Source organism: Pongo pygmaeus, chromosome 5 (genome assembly GCF_028885625.2).
Source record: "Pongo pygmaeus isolate AG05252 chromosome 5, NHGRI_mPonPyg2-v2.0_pri, whole genome shotgun sequence".
Classification (NCBI taxonomy): Eukaryota; Metazoa; Chordata; class Mammalia; order Primates; family Hominidae; genus Pongo; species Pongo pygmaeus.
The window spans coordinates 30,307,107-30,313,326 of record NC_072378.2 but is presented as its reverse complement, the minus strand read 5'-3'; the positions used below and the strand labels follow the sequence as shown (position 1 = coordinate 30,313,326).

Here is a 6,220-nt window from a genome sequence, read left to right as displayed (position 1 = left end):
GTGGGTGAGGTGATGAGGCTGGGGAAGAGTATGCAGGGTGAGGTATGAGGGGCCCGGGAAGAGGTGATGGGGCTGGGGAGGGGCTAGTAGTGGGTACAGGTGTGAAGAGGCTGAGGAGGAGGGGTTAGTGCTAGGAGGAGTGTGACAAGGCTGGTAGAAAAGATAGCTTGCTCCGCCTCCCCGCCGCCAGCACTAGTCATGGAGAATATTGATTGAAAGAGAAGAGCAGATTTTGCTGTACTCTCCTTGGTGAGAAAGGGCCCTAATTTCCGGTGTAAGTTGTGCTGCTGTTTACAAACACCCTGCATTATTTAACCTCTCATCTTGGGAGACAGAAACTATTTACTTGCAGAAAATATAATCCAATATCTAAGGTATAAAGATTTGGGATCACACATGCTAATTACAGTTGTCTACCTTTACTGTTCTTTTTTTTGTGCCAAGAATTGAAGAAGATTAAATTTGAGAAAATTACATTTGATACCTTTTTTCACATTGCTATGTGGCCGTTAGGCATTTTAGCAGCAGCACTTTTCTAATTCACAATATGTTTTACTTGTAAGGGTAGTTTGAAAGCCACTAACTGGGCAGTGAGCCTCCCTAGCCGTGGCTTCGGAGGGAGAGAGAGATTTGGTTTTGATTTGTTGATTTGTGGCGCTTAAGATGTTGATAGCCCTCCTTTCTGGCTTTCTGTTTGTAAATAACCAGGAAGAATGTGATTAGACTAAGGAAATTAACAAGAGGAGGTCCAATTCTAAGGACTATGAAGAACGTGCTTGCCTAGAGACTGATATTAAGGGGATTTTATGCTGAATATGGAAGAAAAAAAGGGAGACTGTCTAGGTAAAACTATAAAATTATGAAGCTCAAGTAGTATGACATATAACAGGGCTTGGCAAATCTTTGCTGTAGAGAGCCAGAGAGGACATCTTTTTGGCTTTGTGGTCCATACTCAGCTTTCTCCTTGCAGTATGAAAACATCATTAGACAATACTACATGAAAGCTGGGCGCGGTGGCTCACGCCTGTAATCCTAGCACTTTGGGAGGCCGAGGCGGGTGGATCACCTGAGGTCAGGAGTTTGAGACCAGCCTGGCCAACATAGCGAAACCCTGTCTCTACTAAAAATACAAAAATTAGCCGGGCGTGTGGCGCGCACCTGTAATCCCAGCTACCTGGAAGGCTGAGGCAGGAGAATGGCTTGAAAGCAGGAGGCAGAGGTTGCAGTGAGCCGAGATCTCACCACTGCACTCCAGCCTGGGCGACAGAGCGAGACTCTGTCTCCAAAGACAAACAAAAGCTAAATGAGCATGGCTGTGTTCCAATAAAACTTCATTATGGATGCTAAAATTTGAATTTAATAACATTTTCAAATGTCATGAAATACTCCCCTTGGATTCTGGCCGTCCCTCCCCAATCATTTAAAAATGTAAAAACTATTCTTAGCTTTTGACTCACACCAACACAGATAGTAGACCGTAGTTTGCCGACTCCCGACAGGATAATAATGAAATATCCGGTATTTTTCAAGCGATAGTAATTGGGAGAGAGTGAAAACAAGCTCTAATCTCTTAATTTCATCTGTCTGTTTACCACAATAATAAAGGGGATCTGAATTCTTAACACAAATTTGTTATGGCCTTTGAAAGTTGCCAAGATTTATGAATGTACTTACATTCTCGAAACAAGAAAAGGTATATCCTTTGTTTAAAAAGGATTACAGTTCAAGAAAAGTGGAATAACACCGAGTTTTGATGTTGATTTATACGAAAGGATTTTCAACACAGGAATATGCAAAAAATGAACTGTAATAATAGGATGTAATTAAACAAATTTTAAATATACATTTTTAATATTTTTATATCAATAAGGGAAAACAGAAGCAATCTTGAAATGACTGAGTCATATAGAGCAAATGGGCATATAAGCAGTGTAGGTAGGAAACTGGTTGAGGTCAGATATGATGAGATGGGAGGGATGAAGGCGGGGTTTAATTGTCCAAGACTTGTGAGATTCTTACTCATGAAAAGGCAATATATCTAATCCCCCTCCATTTTTTTTCATTTTTTATTATGAAAAATTTCAAACATAGAGACAGTCTTCAGCTTGCTTTTTATACTTTATAGTGGCTATCTTTTATTGTTCCAGTTTGGTGACATAGAGCTACCTCACTCTTTTTCAAGTCTGCGTTATTCATTTTGTAGACGTGATTTATTCAACAATTTTGAGTAGACATTTAAGGTTCTTTCCACGTCTTATTAAATAAAGGCTGTCGAGAACATCCTTGTACATATCTCTTTAGATCGTCGTGCCATTATATTAGTAGGATAAATTCCTGGAAGTTTGGCTGCTGGGTTGGAAGGCACGGAAATTTAAAATTCTATTAGATTCTTCCAATTATCTTTCTGTAAGTGCCTGGCAAGGTGTCAGAGCCCTGGCACCGGGAAGTGGTCAACTCGCAGGTTGGTAAAATGAATTTACCATACCTACAAACAATATAGGTTTGAAAAAAGGAAAGTTTATTAGAAAGGAAGAACTGAAACAGCCTTTGCAAAATGATGACTGAGACAGTGAAAGAGATCTAACGTAACCGACTCCATCTTGCTTCTAAGCTCCAAGCTGTTCTTGTTCATTCCTGGGCGTAGGCTGAACTAACTTTGGGAGAAACTTAGTTTATAAACAAAGAGGGTAACAGCCCTTTCCCAAAGCAGACTTTCTTCTTGTCTGAGGACTAGACTAACATTAGCCACAGGATTAGAATTTTTGGTTTAGGAGTCATGCAGCTGGAGGCTACAAAATTCTGACCCTCCCTAAACCGCTCCTGTGATCAGTGCTTGAGGTATTTTGCAGACCCTGTACTTGATGGGTCAGCTGGCACTACCCACATCAATAAACTGGCTCTTTTTTTTTTTTTTTGGGAGATGAAGTCTTGCTCTTGTCGCCCAGGCTGGAGTGCAAATGGCACGATCTCGGCTCACTGCAACCTCTGCCTCCCGGGTTCAAGTGATTCTCCTGTCTCAGCCTCTCAAGTAGCTTGGGGTTACAGGCACCTGCCACCATGCCTGGCTATTTTTGTGTGTGTGTGTGTGTGTGTGTGTGTGTGTGTGTGTGTGTATTTTTAGTAGAGACAGGGTTTCATAATGTTGGCCAGGCTGGTCTCCAATTCCCGACCTCCTGTGATCCACTCACCTTGGCTGCCCAAAGTGGCTCATCTGATCATGTGGCCCCCATCCAGGAACTGACTCAGTGCAGGAAGACGGTTTTGATTCCCTACGATTTCATCACTGACCAATCAGCACTCCTGGCTCACTGGCTTCCCCGCCACCCACCAAGTTATCTTTTAAAACTCTGCTCCCCCGTGCTTGGGGAGACTGATCTCCCACACAGCTGGTTCTGCGTGAATGACTCTTTCTCTGTCACAATTCCCCTGTCTCAATGAATTGACTCTGTCTAGGCAGGGGCAAGGTGAACCCCTTAGGCGGTAACAGAACACTGCAGAAGAGTGCAGTGGGGTGCCTCAGCAAGAGGACTGAGTGTGCTGCCATGGATTTTTCTTTAGAGGTATTTATGGACCTTAAGGCAGGAGCTTAGGATAGTAAAATTAGTTTCGGCATGGCATTTCAGAGATGTATAGAAATTTTAGTTGCTTGTAAAAGTTGAAAGAGGCCTGGAACCAGACTTTAGATACTAGGAAAGTTTAATTACTTCTGAATTCCCAGAAAAGGAGTTTCACCTCCATCTGGCCCGTTTGGTGGTCACCAGGTGGTCTTTGTTCCCTTCAAAATTCCTCAGATAAGGAGCTTTTGTCTGTGGGGCCTATTCAATGGTCAACAGGTGATCAACCTCATGGTCAACCTCAGTAAGGTTGCACCTATTTTTATCCACACCAGCATATCATGAAATACAGTAGTCCTCCCCTTATCCTCGGTTTCATTTCTCAAGGTTTCATTACTCTTGGCAACCACAATCTGCATATTTTAAGTGGAAAATATCAGAAATAATTCCTAAGTTTTAAATTGGCACCTAAACAATTCCTGTTTTAAATTGGGTGCTGCACCATTCTGATGAACATGATGAAATCTCATGCCATACCACTCCATCCCCCCCAGGATTTGCATCATCCCTTTGCCCAGTATCCACACTGTATATGCAGCCTGCCTATTAGTCACTTAATAGCCTTCTTGGTTATCAATTTTACTGCCTAAGTATCACAGTGCTTATATTTATGGAACCCTTATTTTACATGACAATGGCCCCAAAGTGCAGGATTACTAATGGTGGCAACTTGGATACACAAAAGAGAAGCCATAAAGTGCTGCTTTTAAGTGAAAAGGTAAAAGTTCTTGATTTAATAAGGAAGTTTTTTAAATGCTGAGTTTGCTAAGATCCATGGTCAGAACAAATCTTCTATCCCTGAAATTATAAAGAAGGAAAAATAAATTTTTGCTAGTTTTGCTGTCACACTTCAAAATGGAAAAGTTGCAGCCACAGTGCATGTTAAGCACTTAGTTAAGATAGAAAAGTTATTAAAATTGTGGGTGGGAAACATCACCAAAAAAAAAACTTCCTATTAACAGCAATCGGGTTCAGTACTATCAGTGGTTTCAGACATCCACTGGGGATCTTGGAACATATCTCCCAAGAATAAGAGGGAACTACTGTAGTCTGTTTTCCTACAGTGGTGCCATTCCTGATATTTTCATATTTTTAAAAATTTGCTAATATTTTTATTTATAATCCTTAATAATTCCATAACAGATCTTGTTTTGCAGGTAATGTTTTTAACCTTTTGTCAGTAGATAGGCATTTACTTCATTTCCTATTGATACTTAGTTTCCTCTTTTTTTCTGCTACACAGTATTACAATAATAATTTTCTGAACACATGTCATGTGCTGGTAGATTTTTGTGAGAAAGGTTTCTGGGTTGAAGGATATGGCATGTTTCTAATTTGATGGATGTTGCCATATTGCTTTCTCAGTAAGCTGTTAACCTTTACATTTCCTTACAACAATGTATGATCCTGCTGCCTTCCCACTTGCCCAGCAAAGATACATATTATTTATGTTTTTATTTTTTTCCCAGCCAATAAAGAGAAGTCTTAGTTACTTTTAATTATGTTTTCTCTTCCTTTAGTAGTTTTGATTATGTTACTGTTTGCCATTCAGATTGTTTTTCTGTGCATTTTTAGTTCTATCCTTTGCCCATTTTCCTGTTGGATTATCAGTCTGCATACATATGCACACATGCATGTGTGCTTGCCCTATCTGTGTGTCCATGTATGCAAACGCACACATACACACACACCCCTACCTGTCCTCATTAAGAAATCCATCCTGACCTCCAGATTCTAATTTGCTTTCTTTGGTTTCTTAACAATATTTTTTATTCCTTACATTTAAATATTTTTTTAAAATATCATATAAAAGGAGAATCTTAGTTTTTCTCCAGAGCAGTCCAATAGAAATATAATGGAAGCGAGCCAGGTGCGGTGGCTCACATCTGTAATGCCAGTACTTTGGGAGGCCAAGGTAGGTTGATCACTTGAGGTCAGGGGTTTGAGACCAGCCTGGCCAACATGGCAAAACCTCATCTCTACTAAAAATACCAAAAAATTAGCCAGGCCTGGTGGCTCATGCCTGTAATTCATTCCAGCTACTTGGGAGGCTGAGGCAGGAGAATCGCTTGAACCCAGGAGGCAGAGGTTGCAATAAGCCCAGATCGCACGACTGTACTCCAAACTGGGTGACAGCAAGACTCTGTCTCAAAAAAGGAAATATAATGCAAGCCGCTTATATGATTTGAGGTTTTCTAATTATAGCTGCATTAAAAAAGGTAAAGAGAAACAGGTAAAATTAACTTTAATAATATATTTTATTTTACCAACCTAACCCATTATATTTAAAATATTATCATTCTAACATGTAATCAGTTTTAAACAATTACAAATAAGATATTTTATGTTCTTTTGTATACTAAGTCTTTGGAATCTAGTGTATATTTTATACATACATCACTAGGTCTATGGTTAAGTGCTTATGGCCATTGTGGGGCTCAGAGCTCATACCCAAAAATATGGTGCTGTGGCATAGTAAACTGAAGAAACCCAAAGTTCTCTGTGACCTCCCCATCCCCTACCTCCTCTCTCAAATAAATTGAAGTTTCTTTATCTGCCTAAGATCTACACCCACCAAAGAGAACTGTTTTTTCTTGCCCTCCCTT

The 6,220-nt window shown here is 40.3% G+C and overlaps 1 long non-coding RNA gene across 5 annotated transcripts in view; it reads left to right on the top strand.

The window, feature by feature from the left end:
• Positions 1 to 6,220, top strand: part of LOC129038156 (uncharacterized) — a 40,750-nt gene that overhangs the window by 897 nt on the left and 33,633 nt on the right. The window lies entirely within an intron of this gene.